Below are 17,463 nucleotides of genomic sequence, written 5' to 3'. Positions count from 1 at the left end.
GGCAGCCTCCATGCCCGCCACGCTTCATGCCGGATCCTTCGGCACCATCCTAACACTTCTCCTTGTCCTGCCTCTCATACTCGGCCTTTTGTTTTTCGGCAAGCAGTTCGACCTGTCGGCAGTTCTGGAGATCGTGGCCCTTGATGCGGTTGATCTTGCAATATTGCTTGTCGGAGCCTCTTGGCTTATCGGCGGCTGCCAAGGCCCGGCAGGCGGCGGACCCGGCAATCTCCTTGCCGGGGTCGTCTGCCTTGGCCTTCTTGGCAGCGCTGGTGTCGCCGGATCCCTCGACGGCAAAGCATAGTCTTTTCCTTGTGTTTCCTGTTGCGACATCGGCCCTTCTTTGTCGGGGCGGCGGTGTCTTCGTCTGTAGAGTCGGTTTCCGCACCTGCGTCTTCATCGGGGTACTTCCTTCCCTCTTCAGCCCAGGCGCATCTATTGGCCAGAACATAAAGTCCGGCCACGTCCTTGACCTTGTTCATTGCCAGCTCTTCACGCATCTCGCGGTTACGCACATTCTGGTGGAATGCGCTAATCACGGCGACAGGATGAACATCTGGGATGTTGTATTGCACTCGGCTGAGCCTATGTATGTACTTGCGCAGGTTTTCACCTTCCTTCTGGGGAATGATATGCAAATCACTCGCCTAGCCATGAGCTTGGTGGCCTCTAATGTCTACTATAGAACCTACTTCTTGTAGACGTTGTTGGGCCTCCAAGTGCAGAGGTTTGTAGGACAGTAACAAATTTCCCTCAAGTGGATGACCTAAGGTTTATCAATCCGTAGGAGGCGTAGGATGAAGATGGTCTCTCTCAAGAAACCCTGCAACCAAATAACAAAGAGTCTCTTGTGTCCCCAACACACCCAATACAATGGTAAATTGTATAGGTGCACTAGTTCGGCGAAGAGATGGTGATACAAGTGGTATATGGATAGCAAATATAGGTTTTTGTAATCTGAAAATATAAAAACAGCAAGGTAACTAATGATAAAAGTGAGCGTAAACGGTATTGCAATGTGTTGAAACAAGGCCTAGGGTTCATACTTTCACTAGTGCAAGTTCCCTCAACAATAATAACATAATTGGATCATATAACTATCCCTCAACATGCAACAAAGAGTCACTCCAAAGCCACTAATAGCGGAGAACAAACGAAGAGATTATGGTAGGGTACGAAACCACCTGAAAGTTATTCTTTCCAATCAATCTGTTGGGCTATTCCTATAAGGGTAACAAACAGCCCTAGAGTTCGTACTAGAATAACACCTTAAGACACAAATCAATCAAAACCCTAATGTCACCTAGATACTCCAATGTCACCTCAAGTATCCATGGGTATGATTATACGATATGCATCACACAATCTCAGATTCATCTATTCAACCCAACACAAAGTACTTCAAAGAGTGCACCAAAGATTCAACCGGAGAGTCGAGACGAAAACGTGTGCCAACCCCTATGCATAGGTTCATGGGCGGAACCCGCAAGTTGATCACCAAAACATACATCAAGTGGATCAATAGAATACCCCATTGTCACCACGGGTATCCCACTCAATCCGACAAGATAACTTCAAAGGGAAAACTCAATTCATTACAAGAGAGTAGAGGGGGACAAACATCATAAAATCCAACTATGATAGCAAAGCTCGTGATACATCAAGATCGTACCACCTCAAGAACACGAGAGAGACAAAGATCGAACACATAGCTACTGGTACAAACCCTCAGCCCCGAGGGGGAACTACTCCCTCCTCGTCATGGAGAGCACCGGGATGATCAAGATGGCCACCAGAGAGGGATTCCCCCTCCGGCAGGGTGCCAGAACGGGTCTAGATTGGTTTTAGGTGGCTACGGAGGCTTCTGGCGGCGGAACTCCCGATCTATTGTGCACCCCGATTGTTTTAGGGTATATGGATATATATAGGCGGAAGAAATACGTTGGTTGAGCCACGAGGGGCCCACGAGGGTGGAGGGCGCGCCCTAGGGGGGTGGGCGCGCCCCCTACCTCGTGGCTCCCTCGTTTCTTTCCTGACGTGCACTCCAAGTCTATCAGGTTTCTTTTCTTCCAAAAATAACTTCTCCAGAAGGTTTCATTCTGTTTCGACTCTGTTTGATATTCCTTTTATTTGAAACACTGAAACAAGGGAAAAACAGGAACTGGCACTGGGCTCTGGGTCAATAGGTTAGTCCCAAAAATAACATAATAGTGTTTAATAAATCCCATAAACATCCAAAACAGATAATATAATAGCATGGAACAATCGAAAATTATAGATACGTTGGAGACGTATCAGCATCCCCAAGCTTAATTCCTGCTCGTCGTTGAGTAGGTAAATGATAAAAACAGAATTTTTGATGTGGAATACTACCTAACATATTTCTCTAAGTAATTCTCTTCATTTTGGCATGAATTTTCAGATCCATAAGATTCAATACAAAAGTGTAATATTGACATAAAAATAATAATACTTCAAGCATACTAACTAAGCAATCATGTCATCTCAAAAAAACATGGCCAAAGAAAGTTCATCCCTACAAAATCATATAGTTTGGTCACGCTCCATTTTCGTCACACAAGAATGCTCTCATCGTGCACAACCCCGATGACAGGCCAAGCAAGTGTTTCACACTTTAGTAATCTCAAACTTTTTTCAACTTTCACGCGATACATGAGCGTGAGCCATGGATATAGCACTATGGGTGGAATAGAATATTATGAGGGGGTTATGTGGAGAAGACAAAAAGGAGAAAGTCTCACATAGACGCGGCTAATCAATGCGCTAGGGAGATTCCCATCAATTGATGTGAATGCAAGGAGTAGGGATTGCCATGCAACGGATGCACTATAGCTATAAGTGTATGAAAGCTCAACAAAAGAACTAAGTGGGTGTGCATCCAACTTGTTTGCTCACGAAGACTTAGGGCACTTGAGAAGGCCCATTGTTGGAATATACAAGCCAAGTTCTATAATGAAAAATTCCCACTAGTATATGAAAATGACAAAACAAGAGACTCTCTATCATAAAGATCATGGTGCTACTTTGAAGCACAAGTGTGGAAAAAGGATAATAGCATTGCCCCTTTTTATTTTATATTTTATTTTTTATTATTTTTTGGGCCTTCCTTTTTTTATTTGGACTTTATCTTTTTTTTGGGCCTTCACCTTTTTTTATTTGGCCTTTCTCCTTTTTTGTGGGACAATGCTCTATTAATGATGATCATCACACTTCTATTTGTTTACAACTCAAATATTACAACTCGATACTAGAACAAGATATGACTCTATATGAATGCCTCCGGCGGTGTACCGGGATTGCGATGAATCAAGAGTGACATGTATGAAAAATTATGAACGGTGGCTTTGCCACAAATACGATGTCAACTACATGATCATGCAAAGCAATATGACAATGATGATACGTGTCATAATAAATGGAACAATGGAAAGTTGCATGGCAATATATCTCAGAATGGCTATGGAAATGCCATAATAGGTAGGCATGGTGGCTATTTTGAGGAAGATATAAGGAGGTTTATGTGTGACAGAGCGTATCGTATCACGGGGTTTGGATGCACCGGTGAAGTTTGCACCAACTCTCAATGTGAGAAAGGGCAATGCACGGTACCGAAGAGGCTAGCAATGATGGAAGGGTAAGAGTGCGTATAACCCATGAACTCAACATTAGTCATAAAGAACTCACATACTTATTGCAAAAATCTACAAGTCATCAAAAACAAAGTACTACGCCCATGCTCCTAGGGGGGATAGATTGGTAGGAAAAGACCATCACTCGTCCCCGACCGCCACTCATAAGGAAGACAATCAAATAACACCTCATGTTTCAAATATGTTACACAACGTTTACCGTACGTGCATGCTACGGGACTTGCAAACTTCAACACAAGTATCCCTCAAATTCACAACTACTCAACTAGCAGAACTTTGATATCACTATCTCCATATCTCAAAACAATCATCAAGTATCAAACTTCTCTTAGTATTCAATGCACTCTATATGAAAGTTTTTATTATATCCCTCTTTGATGCCCATCATATTAGGACTAGTTTCATAACCAAAGCAAACTACCATGCTGTTCTAAAGGACTCTCAAAATAATATAAGTGAAGCATGAGAGTTCATATATTTCTATAAAATAAAACCACCACCGTGCTCTAAAAGATATAAGTGAAGCACTAGAGCAAATGACAAACTACTCCAAAAGATATAAGTGAAGATCAATGAGTAGTCGAGTAATTATGCAACCATGTGAAGACTCTCTAATATTTAATAATTCCAGATCTTGGTATTTTATTCAAGCATCAAGCAAAACTAAATAAAATAACATCTAAGAATAGCAAACATCATGTGACGAAGCAAAAACTTAGGATCAACCGATACTAACCAATAGTTGTTGAAGATGAAAGGTGGGATGCCAACCGGGGCATCCCCAAGCTTAGACGCTTGAGACTTTCTTGAAATATTATCTTGGGATTCCTTGGGCATTCCCAAGCTTGAGATTTTGTGTCTCCTTAATTCCTCTCATATCACGGTCTCCGTAAATCTCAAAAGCTTCATCCACACAAAACTCAACAAGGACTCGTGAGATAAGTTAGTATAAACCATTGCAAAAACCTTATCATACTCTACTGTAGAAAATCGCTAAAATTATTATTCACCATTGCATACTAAATGCCTCTACATATTTAATAGTCCTATCCTCAAATAGAATCATTAAAGAAGCAAACATATGCAAACAATGCAAACATAACAGCAATCTTCCTAAACAGGACAATCTATAAAGAGTGCAGCACGATCCATACTTCCTAGCTTCAAAAATTATGAAAGAAAATTCCCACTGTAGTAAATTTATCAGAGCTTAATATGCAATAGGTTTCAATATTTTATCAAATTCTTACTTTTCTAGGGAATTATGGCAACAGCGGTAAACTTTCTGTTTTCAAACAGTAACATGAAGACTTGTAAAATAGGCATAGTAAAGGCTATCAATGCCACTTTTATTGAAATAAAAGATTAAAAACATTGTTCTAAATAACATCAAGAAAATCCTAACAAAATAAATTGACGCTCCAAGAAAAACACATATCATGTGGTGAATAAAAATATACCTCCAAGTAAAGTTACCGATGAACGAAGACGAAAGAGGGGATGCCTTCCGGGGCATACCCAAGCTTAGGCTCTTGGTTGTCCTTGAATATTACCTTGGGGTGCCTTGGGAATCCCCAAGCTTAGGCTCTTTCCACTCCTTATTCCATAGTCCATCGAATCTTTACCCAAAACTTGAAAACTTCACAAGACAAAACTTAACAGAAAACTCGTAAGCTCCGTTAGTATAACAAAGCAAATCACCATCATAAGTTACTATAATGAACTCATTCTAAATTCATATTGGTGTAATATCTACTATATTCCAACTTCCCGATGGTTCATACCCTCTGGTACTACTCATAGGTTCATCAAAATAAGCAAACAACACATAGAAAACAGAATCTGTCAAAAACAGAATAGTCTGTAGTAATCTGAATCAAACGTATAATTCTGGAACTCATAAAATTATCAAATAAATTGCTGGACGTAAGGAATTTATCTATTAATCATCTGCAAAAATAATTAACTGGCAGCAATTTTCGTGAGCGCTAAAGTTTCTGTTTTTTACAGCATGATCGCAAAGACTTTCCCCAAGTCTTCCCAAAGGTTCTACTTGGCACAAACACTAATTAAACACATAAAACCACATCTAAAAAGAGGCTAGATGATTAATTTATTACTAAAAAGGAACAAAAAGCAAAAAAATAAAAATAAAGTTGGGTTGCCTCCCAACAAGCGCTATTGTTTAACGCCGATATGTCTATGTAAACATCCCATTTATATAGATATATGAAAAAACAGTTGGGGTTTTCCCCCTACTGTCGAGTTTCAAAAAAAAAACAAGCCCTATCATTTAACGCCCCTAGCTAGGCATGATGATTTCAATGATGCTCGTATAGAAGATAAGAATTGTAACATAAAGTGAGCATCATGAAGAATATGACTAGCACATTTAAGTCTAACCCACTTCCTATGCATAGGGATTTTGTGAGCAAACAATTTATGGGAGCAATAATTAACTAGCACAGGGAGGCAAAACAAGCATAACTTTAAGATTTTCAACACATAGAGGAAACTTGATATTATTGCAAGCCCTACAAGCAAATGTTCCTCCCTCATAATAATTTTCAGTAGCATCATGAATGAATTCAACAATATAACCAGCACCCAAAACATTCTTTTCATGATCTACAAGCATATAATTTTTATTACTCTCCACATAAGCAAATTTCTTCTCATGAATAATAGTGGGAGCAAACTCAACAAAATAACTATCATGTGATTGAAAATTAAGATCAAGATGACAAGTTTCATGGTTATCATTGTTCTGTAAAGCATACGTGTCATCACAATAATCATCATAGATACGAGGCATGCTTTCATCATAATAAATTTGCTCATCAAAACTTGGGGGACAAAAAATATCATCTTCATCAAACATAGCTTCCCCAAGCTTGTGGCTTTGCATATCATTGGCATCATAGATAATCAAGGAATTCATACTAACAACATTGCAATCATGCTCATCATTCAAATATTTAGTGACAAACATTCTAATGCATTCTTCTCCTAACACCTTGGCACAATTTTCCTTTCCATCATACTCACGAAAGATATTAAAAAGATGAAGCGTATGAGACAAACTTAATTCCATTTTTTTTGTAATTTTCTTTTAGAAACTAAACTAGTGATAAAATAAGAAACTAAAAGACTCGATTGCAAGATCTAAAGATATACCTTCAAGCACTCACCTCCCCCGCAACGGTGCCAGAAAAGAGCTTGATGTCTACTACACAACCTTCTTCTTGTAGACGTTGTTGGGCCTCTAAGTGCAGAGGTTTGTAGGACAGTAGCAAATTTACCTCAAGTGGATGACCTAAGGTTTATCAATCCGTAGGAGGCGTAGGATGAAGATGGTCTCTCTCAACACTAGTGCACAACCGGGCAATAGCACCGGCTCGTAAGGCCCTTTACTGCCGGTTCGGTAACCGGCACTAAAGTGTGGGCACTAAAGGTCCCCCCCCCTTTAGTACCGGTTCAGCATGAACCGGTGCTAAAGGGCAACCACGTGGCACAAGCCAGCTTCAGGGGCAGGGAGCCCTTTATTACCGGTTGGTGACACCAACCGGTATTAAAAGGTTGGGGGGTTGGGTTTATGATTTCTTTTTCATTTACTTTTGTGTTTTCCATTTAATTCTCTTTCGTTTGCTGGTATTTTACGATACTACATATTGTACACGTTATGCATATATATAAATAGAATCTCTAGTAGAACCGATCATACCATATATATATATATATCATCGAATGTCTCACAACCACCATTAATTAATTCACACATATATACACACATGTATATACATACAATTAGCTAGCTATCTACAATTTCTCCTAATTGGTGCCTTCGGAGCCAGTGGCATTAGCCTAATTGGTGCCTTCGGAGCACGATAACAATTGGATGTGGTTCATGGGGGCGGTAGCGGGTAATAGTATTCTCCTTTGGGATCTATGACCTGGTCGAGCAAAAATCCCGCTATTTCCTCTTGAATTGCTTCTATGCGGTCCTCTGGTAGGAGCTTCTCCCACCCCTCTTTGAACTGTTAAGAAGGAGATCAATATGCATGTGTATTAGTTGTGTGACTAGATATCGATAATGGTGTAAAAATTTTGAATAGTGTTCTGACAAACGTACCCACTCCTGTCTTTGAGATCTGCTCATTTCAGAAGCCATCATGCGGATGTTCTCGCAAACGTAGTATGCACACAGATTATTCCCCGGCGCCTGCTTTAGGGCCTTTACGAGAATGGAATTTGATCAGATAATAATTAATCAAACATTATAATTAAAGAGATGGCAGCTAACTAGTACTACTTAATTACTTACGTGGGGTCGATACCATTTCAGATTTTGTTTCCATGGGCCTGCAGTGGCCCTGATGAACTTTGCCCAAGCCCTGCCCGCCGACAAAGAAAATGAATAAATGGGTTATTAAATAGTTGTTATCAGGAAATGACGAACTAATTAAATAGGCCGAGATATAGTTAATAATGATTGAAATTACCTGTTGACTATCCCCTTCACGATGGTGTAGTCACTTGCTTTCTTAAGTAGTGAGTCTAGTACTTCAACTGTTCCTTCATCAACTTTAATGATTAACAAGATCCAGTGAAATCTGCATGCACACACGTTTGCATGTATTAATTAAGCGGGCATATGTAAGCAAAAACATGTAGCTAGCTAGTAGGCAAAAACAGAATTTGTAGTACAAGACAGTGTGACTCACTCGAAGTTGTAAGGAAGTAGTATATCTTCATTGTATTTGAGGCGCTTGAAGAACTCTAGCATGCTTTCCTCTACACTTTTTTCGTAATATGGATCTAATTTCCATGTGTATTCATTAATGGTATTTGGGTCAACGAACCCAATGCCATAGCGTCCACCTTTTTTCATTTCATAAATCTTCATCCTGCATAATACCACAGAAAAGAATATAGTGAGGATAATTACAGGTAATGATTGATCAAAATGATCGCTACAGCTAGCTTGAGACTTAAATTACAGAAAGAAATCCCTTACAGACAATAGCAACTGACGATAGATTTGTCGACTACGTCTTGATTGTATAGCTGAAATAGTTCTGAATACTCAACGGTCATAGCTTTCTCATGGTAGTAACGATCCTTCTTGACATTCACCATGAGGGACTCTCGATTGGAAATCTTGGTAATGTCCATGTACCATTGATGCAATTCATACATTCTCGTTGGGAGCTTCTTGACCTCGTCTGGCTCGACCAAAGGTTGGCCCCAGACATATTTCCGTTTTATTTCCTCCTCTCTAGTTGGAGACATGGGCTCGATATCGAGGAGTGATCATGAGCGTTTCAGCCTGCTCAATATGCTCCTCAGTTATTACAACATCGCCCAGCCCGGGAACGTTAATGGTTTACCCACAATAATATTGGGCGCGCCTACTCTCATGTGTTGTTGGCACAACAAGCGGGGCGATTGATTGCGCAGCCTATTCTCCCAGCTGGGGAACGGTTTTACTGCTCCTTTTGACAGCTGATTTTCTCGAGCTCGAGCTCGCCTCTTTCTGTAGACGTGCTCGATTTAACTTCTTGATGTGGAGCTCATAGTCTGTGTCAACAGGCTTGGGAGCTGGTGCTCTATCCATACGAATGAAGTGGTCAATCTTTTCCTTAGGCACTTTCTCCCTTGGCGGCGGTGGCGGTTTCGGTGCAAAATGGGATTCCACCTCGGCCTTCGATATGGCTACGTTTTCCTCCTCAGACTTGTCGTAAGGCCTCTGTGGAAGAGGCGCGAGGCTTGGACCATATTGAAATCGCTTGCCTCCGCCTATACCTCCAGTACTACCTCGACTTTTACCGCTACACACCATAGCTGAGGCGGCTCTCTTCCGTGATTGCTGAGGCGGCGAAGACGGCTGACGTGGCTGAGTTGGAGGAGGAGGAGTGGCCTGAAGCTGTGCCGGACTTGGAGGAGGAGTGGCCTGAAGCTGTGCCGGACTTGGAGGAGGAGTGGCCTGACGCTTTGCCGGACTTGGAGGAGGAGGAGTGGCCTGAAGCTGTGCCGGACTTGGAGGAGGAGTGGCCTGACGCGTTGGTGGACTTGGAGGAGCGGGAGTCTGCTGACTCGGTGGCGGACTTCGACGAGGAGTCGGATGACGCGGTGTCGGTGGCCTTCGAAAGATGATGCAATCCTTTCTCCATAGGATGATACGATGGTTGGCCTCTCCCAGTGTGTGCTCATCGTCACCTCCAGGAATGTCAAGCTCTAGCCCCGAATATTGGTCCACCACCTCATCAACCAAGACACGAGCATAGCCCGCTGGAATCGGGTTGCAATGGAAGGTTGCCTCGGGGGGATTTGTAAAAGCAAGGGCGTCCGCCACCTTCATGGATATGTTCTTCATTTTGAAGTGTAGCTCGCAGTTAGTGTTCTCCATGATGTCATCCACTGGGTAGCTATCCAGCAATGCGTCGCCCGGGGCGGAACCCACGCTGCTTCTCGGCATGGATGGGACGGTGCTATCCAATGCTGGATCATCCGCTAGCTGCTGCAGCTGCTGAGACCCCCTTTGCTGGCTAAGTGAGTCGATCTGCTCCTGCTGCCGCTGGAATTTGACTGCCAAGTCCGCGTGCGCTGATTCTAGGCCTTGAAGGCGTTCATAGTCTAGCTTCCTCTGCTCCTCCTCCATCTTCCTCTTCTTCTCCTCCGCAATCTTCTTTCTCGCACGGGTTCTGTAGTCGGCGTTCCAGTCCGAAAACCCCTCATACCACGGAATAGCGCCCATGCCTCGTGTTCTTCCCGGGTGTTCAGGATTTCCCAGGGCACGCGTAAGCTCGTCGTTCTCTCTGTTGGGCTGGAACACCCCCGATCGAGCCTCTTCTATTGCAACAAGTAGCTTATCTTCGGCTCCGTCCAGACATGCCTTCTTCGAAACTTTGCCTGTCTTCGGGTCCAACTCCCCCCATGCGCATAGAACCAAGTCCTGCACCTGGGGGGCCAGCTCAATGTTTCTGGAGTGACACCTGCATCCTCCATCTCTTTCTCAGACTTATCCCACTTAGGCATTCCCACCGCATAGCCACCTGGCCCCAGCTTATGGAACTTATCCTTTTTTGCGGCATTGGCCTTGTTTATTCTCGACCGTTCCTTAGATAATTCCGAATCCTTGAATTTCACGAAATCGTCCCAATGAGCACTTTGCTTCTCTAGTGTTCCCTCGAATACTGGAGTCTTCCTTCCTCCCTTGACGTACTTGGCCCATTCACGATTCTTGTGGTTTTGAATGCAACCGCCATCTTCCTAAGAGCAGCGTCCTTGACTTTCTCCACATCTGCATCTGTGAAATGATCTGGTAGGGTGAAATGTTCCATGAGCGTTTCCCAAAGCAGAAGTTTTTGTCTGTCGTCGACAAAAGTAACTCCTGGACGTGGCTTTGCTGGCTCTCTCCATTCTTGAAGGGAGATCGGGAGTTGGTCCTTCACAAGAACTCCGCACTGACGAATGAACTTGTCCGCAATCTTCTTAGGCGCTAATGGTTCGCCATTAGGTTTGATGGCCTCGATATTGTACTTTACGCCCTCCTTCAACTTTTTGTTCGGGCCTCGTTTCCTGTTGCCTGAAGATTTGCTCGATCCGGATGGCTGAAAGAAGAAAGATCGATTCGTTAATATATCTTCAAGTCATTTAAAACATGTGATGATCACCAGATGCCTGCTTATATAAATATATATACCTCGCCGGTCTTTGTTGTTTCAAGATCAACATTTTCTTCGTCATGTTCATAGTTCATGACTTCATCAATTCGGTCATCGCGATCGAATATCATATCACCCTCCCCGGTGTTGTTTAGATATTCGGAGCCATCATAATCTTCTTCATTCTGATCATCATCTGGCCCGCGAGGATTGCGTATGATATTGAACAGGGCCTCTTCTCCCTCTCTGCCGGTATTGTCCGCCATAGGTTTTGTTTAACTAATCCAAAAGTAATATATTCAAATTACAATGCATGGATGCAATCAATTAATAAGGAAAAACTGAATCAATCATAGTACATAATAAGCATCATCGAATATAATCTCGAATACGTCGTCTTGAATAATAGACATAATCTCGAATACATCGTCTCGAATAATATATATAATCTTGAATAAATCATCTCGAATATTATATATCGAATACATCACTAGCTAGCTAGCTAGCTAATGAAGATCGAATACTAGAGAGTAATCTAGGCGGTGGACAACCAAAGTGAAGGAACCATCACTGGATCATAGCTCGGGTGATCTCCCCAAAGAACCTGCCAGGTATTCGAGAACCTGACGTCCATCGCAGCCATGTAGCGATGGACGTGCTCGTCCTCCTCCCTGACATGGCGACTTACCACCTCCGGCGGGGCTGGCTCCCTCCGCACTGAAAATGGCCCACGCAAACGCCACCAAAGGAGATGAGGGTCGACGACGGGACCCAGGGCCGGGTTCCTCACCAAGCGTCGCGCCCCTGAAGGTAGCACCTCCCAGTGCTAGCCCGGCGGAGCCCAGTCCCGGACATGGGTCCTCTAAAGCAGGACGTCGTCGCGAACGGGTCGACGGCGAGGATGCGGGCCGGGCATCGTCGACAACAAATACTATATGCCGCAAAAGTAAAGTAACATTTTTAAATGATGGATTGTGATTTCATATATGCAAATTCTAAATTTTATAACTAAAACTAAAATTTCTAATATTTCTATAACTAAAACTAACATTTCTAATATTTCTATAACTAAAAAACATTTCTATATAACTAACATTTCTAATATTTCTATATAACTAACATTTCTAATATTTCTATAACTAAAAAACATTTCTATATAACTAACATTTCTAATAATTCTATAACTAAAAAACAGAAAGATTCTCTGTGTGTGTGTGGTGCATGGCGGCCAGGGCAAGAGCTCACCGGCGAGGCACGGACGACGGGGCGGCGATGGGACGGGCGGGGACGACGGGGCGGCGACGGGCCTGGCAGGGACGACGGGAGGACGGGGAGGGGCGCGGTGACGAGGCGGCGACGGGCCGGGCGGGGACGACGGGAGGACGGGGCGGGGCGCGGTGTGGTGACGGGGACGACGGAGACGGGGACGGGGACGGCGACGGACGGCGAAGGGGTCGGCAACGAGGGGCGGCGGCGACGGGGCAGAGGAGAAAGAAGCAGAGGGAGAGATGAGAAACTGACAAATTATTTGAAGTGTTTTCTTATATAGAACAACCTTTAGTACCGGTTGGAGCCACCAACCGGTACTAAAGGTCTGTTTTGGCCAGGCCAAGCGCCGGGAACGGCACCCCTTTAGTACTGGGTGGTGGCTCCAACCGGTACTAAAGACCCCCCCTTTTAGTATCGGTTTGAGCCACCACCCGGTACTAAAGGGGGTGCGCTGGCGCAGGTGCGGTGTGAAATGTTTAGTCCCACCTCGCTAGCCGAGGGGCATCCGCACTGGTTTATAAGCCCAGTGCGGTAGCTCCCTCGAGCTCCTATCCAAAGCAGGCCTACTAGGCCTAAATGTTCTGTGCTGCCTTGTGGGCCTACTAGGCCTTTGTGGGCCTGCATCCTGGCCCAACAACATGTTGGGTTTCTAGTCGTATGCAGGCTGCTGTGGCGCAGTAGGTGGGCTTTTTTTCTTATTTTTTTTCTTTATTTATTTTTGTTTTGTTTATTTTTGAGTTGTTTTTTTATTGTATTTAGAGTTTCTTTGTGAATATTTTTGCTTTAGGTAAAAAAATTACAAACTTTCTGTTAGTACCGGTACTTTGCAAATTTGAATAGTTTAAATTTTGAATTATTTGAAATTTGTGTGAGTCACTAGTTTGTGAATAACTTAACTTTGAAAATAGATTTTTCAGTGATTCTTTTTTCTTATGTTTAATATTAGTGTGTTTTATCATTATATTCAATTTGGTAATGCTTAGGTTATTTAAAAAATGAAATGCCTTTGTAACGGATGAGTTTTCGTCCGAAACCCTGATACTTCGAAAGAGATTGTCCATTTTGTATACGAAGTGCATCCAGTTTTTGCGGTAACCCTCTCTACTTTTGTGCACATGATATGTGGGTGAAATTATGATACCATGCCAACTTTCAACCTTTTCTGATTTCATTTGAAATGCTTTTCAATTTCAGGGTCATTTAGCTGAAAAAATCAGTAAATGCATGAAAGAATTTGCTTGCACATAAAATTTCTTCGCGTTTCAAATGCCAAAACACATAACTAGCTACCCTAACTATTACAGAGATTCCCTCCTGGGTGTGAAACGCAAAAGAAAGTGATGATAGTGAAGCCGATCACATCCCAGATCTTTGGGTGTGAAACTTTTTCTTCGCATGTGTCCCTTTGCGTCGTAGCCATGGAAAATCTTCATCATTTAACTGGATGCTCGGGTCAATATTCATCAAACTTTTCATAATCTCCTGACATGTCTGTCTTGTCATCTACTCCCACGATGTTTCTCTTCCCAGAAAGAACTATGTGCCGCTTTGGCTCATCGCACGATGCATTCACTTCCTTATCTTATCTTTTTCTCGGCTTGGTAGACATGTCCTTCACATAGAAAACCTGTGCCACATCATTGGCTAGGACGAATGGTTCATCTGCATACGCAAGATTGTTGAGATCCACTATTGCCATTCCGTACTACGGGTCTTCCGTTACCCCGCCTCGTGTCATGTTGACCCATTTGCACCGAAACAAAGGGACCTTCAAACCACGTCGATAGTCAAGTTCCCATATGTCCTGTATATAACCATAATATGTTTCCTTTCCCGTCTTGGTTTCTGCATCAAAGCGGACACCACTGTTTTGGTTGGTGCTCTTCTTATCTTGGGCGATCGTGTAAAATGTATTACCATTTATCTCGTACCCTTTGAAAGTCATTATGTTCGAAGATGGTAACTGGGACAGCAAGTACATGTCATCTTCAATAGAGGCGTCATGCATGGTACGTGTCTGCATCCAGCTGGCGAAACTCCTGGTTTGTTCACGTGTAATCCAGTGATCAGACCGCTCCGGGTGTTTGGAGCGTAGCAAATTCTTGTGTTCATCCATATACGGAGCCACCAAGGCGGAATTCTGTAGAACTGTGTAGTGTGCTTCAGTGAGAGAATGTCCGTCCATACATATTATTTGTCCCCCTCCTAGCGTGCCTTTTCCATCCAGTCTGCCCTTATGCCGCGATTCAGGAACACCAATCGGCTTAAGGTCAGGAATAAAGTCAATACAAAACTCAATGACCTCCTCATTTTCATGGCCCTTGGAGATGCTTCCTTCTGGCCTAGCACGGTTATGAACATATTTCTTTAAGACTCCCATGAACCTCTCAAAGGGGAACATATTGTGTAGAAATACAGGACCCAAAACGTTAATCTCTTCACATAGGTGAACTAGGACGTGCGTCATGATGTTGAAGAAGGATGGTGGGAACACCAACTCGAAACTGACAAGACATTGCACCAAATCATTCTCTAACCTTGGTATGATTTCTGGATCGATTACCTTCTGAGAGATTGCATTGAGGAATGCACATAGCTTCACAATGGCTAATCGAACGTTTTCCGGTAGAAGCCCCCTCAATGCAACCGGAAGCAGTTGCGTCATAATCACGTGGCAGTCATGAGACTTTAGGTTCTGGAACTTTTTCTCTGCCATGTTTATTATTCCCTTTATATTCGACGAGAAGCCAGACGGTACCTTAATACTGAGCAGGCATTCAAAGAAGATTTCCTTCTCTTCTTTGGTAAGAGCGTAGCTTGCATGACCCTGATGTATGCCGTCTTTTCCGTGCATACGTTGCTGGTCCTCCCGTGCCTCAGGTGTATCTTTTGTCTTCCCATACACGCCCAAGAAGCCAAGCAGGGTCACACAAAGATTCTTCGTCACGTGCATCACGTCGATTGCGGAGCGGACCTCTAGGTCTTTCCAATAGGGCAGGTCCCAAAATATAGATTTCTTCTTCCACATGGGTGCGCGTCCGTCAGCGTCATTCGGAACAGGTTGTCCACCAGGACCCTTTCCAAAGACCACCTTCAAATCCTTGACCATATCATGTACATCAGCACCAGTACGGTGGCGAGGCTTCGTCCGGTGATCCGCCTCACCTTTGAAATGCTTGCCTTTCTTTCTTACGGGATGCCTGCTCGGAAGAAATCGACGATGTCCCAGGTACACATTCTTCTTACAATTAGCCAAATATATACTGTCGGTATCGTCCAAACAGTGCGTGCATGCGCGGTATCCCTTGTTTGTCTGTCCTGAAAGGTTACTGAGAGCAGGCCAATCATTGATGGTCACGAACAGCAACGCCTTTAGGTCAAATTCTTCCCCCATGTGCTCATCCCACGCACGTACACCTGTTCCATTCCACAGTTGTAAGAGTTCTTCAACTAATGGCCTTAGGTACACATCAATGTCGTTGCCGGGTTGCTTAGGGCCTTGGATGAGCACTGGCATCATAATGAACTTCCGCTTCATGCACAACCAAGGAGGAAGGTTATACAAACATAGAGTCACAGGCCAGGTGCTATGGTTGCTGCTCTGCTCCCCAAAAGGATTAATGCCATCTGCGCTTAGACCAAACCATACGTTCCTTGCGTCATCTGCAAACTCCTTCCCGTACTTTCTTTCGATTTTTCTCCACTGCGACCCGTCAGCGGGTACTCTCAACTTTCCGTCTTTCTTACGGTCTTCTCTGTGCCATTGCATTGCCTTGGCATGCTCTTTGTTTTGCAACAAACGTTTCAACCATGGTATTATAGGAGCATACCACATCACCTTGGTAGGAATCTTCTTCCTGGGGCGCTCACCCTCGACATCACCAGGGTCATCGCGGCTGATCTTATAGTGCAATGGACCGCATACTGGGCAAGTGTTCAAATCCTCATACTCACCACGGTAGAAGATGCAATCATTAGGGCATGCATGTATCTTCTGCACCTCTAAACCTAGAGGGCAGACAGCCTTCTTTGCTTCGTACGTACTCTCGGGCAATTCATTGTCCTTTGGAAGCATATTCTTTATCATCACCAGCAACTTTCCAAATCCCTTGTCAGATACACCATTCTCTGTGTTCCATCGTAGCAATTCCAGTGTGGTGCCCAGCTTTTTCTTGTCACCTAGGCAATTCGGCTACAACAATTTTTTGTGATCCTCTAACATGCGCTGCAACTTATTCTTCTCCAAATCGCTTGCGCAGTTTCTCTTTGCATCGGCAATGGCCCGACCTAGATCATCAACGGACTCATCTGATGCCTCTTCTTTAGCTTCTTCCCGCATTGTCGGCTCAACTTCTTCCCTCATTGTTGTATCATCGTATTCAGGGAACCCATGGCCAGGATAGCTGTCGTCGTCCTCTTCTTCTTCATTCTCTTCCATCATAACCCCTCTTTCTCCATGCTTGGTCCAAACATTATAGTGGGGTTCAAATAGGTGGACGTGAATGGTTCTTGACGTAGAGTAATTCTGACCATTCTTACAGCCAGCACATGGACAAGGCATAAAACCATCCGCCCGCTTGTTTGCCTCAGCCGCAAGCAGAAAAGTACGCACGCCATTAATGAACTCGGGAGAGCATCAGTCATCGTACATCCATTGCCGGCTCATCTTCAATACACAGCACCGAAAACACCAAATTAATACAATACATAAAGTTCATACATAAAGATCATACAACACTTAAATGCAACAAACAAATAACTCTCTAGCTAAAGAATTTAAATGCAACAACAAATGCGATCAAGATCGCAACTAAGGTAACAATTGATCCAACAGCATAATGATACCAAGCCTCACT

This window comes from Triticum aestivum, chromosome 7A, assembly GCF_018294505.1.
Source record: "Triticum aestivum cultivar Chinese Spring chromosome 7A, IWGSC CS RefSeq v2.1, whole genome shotgun sequence".
NCBI lineage: Eukaryota > Viridiplantae > Streptophyta > Magnoliopsida > Poales > Poaceae > Triticum > Triticum aestivum.
The sequence above is the reverse complement of the archived record's forward strand: the minus strand, read 5'-3'. Positions refer to the sequence as shown.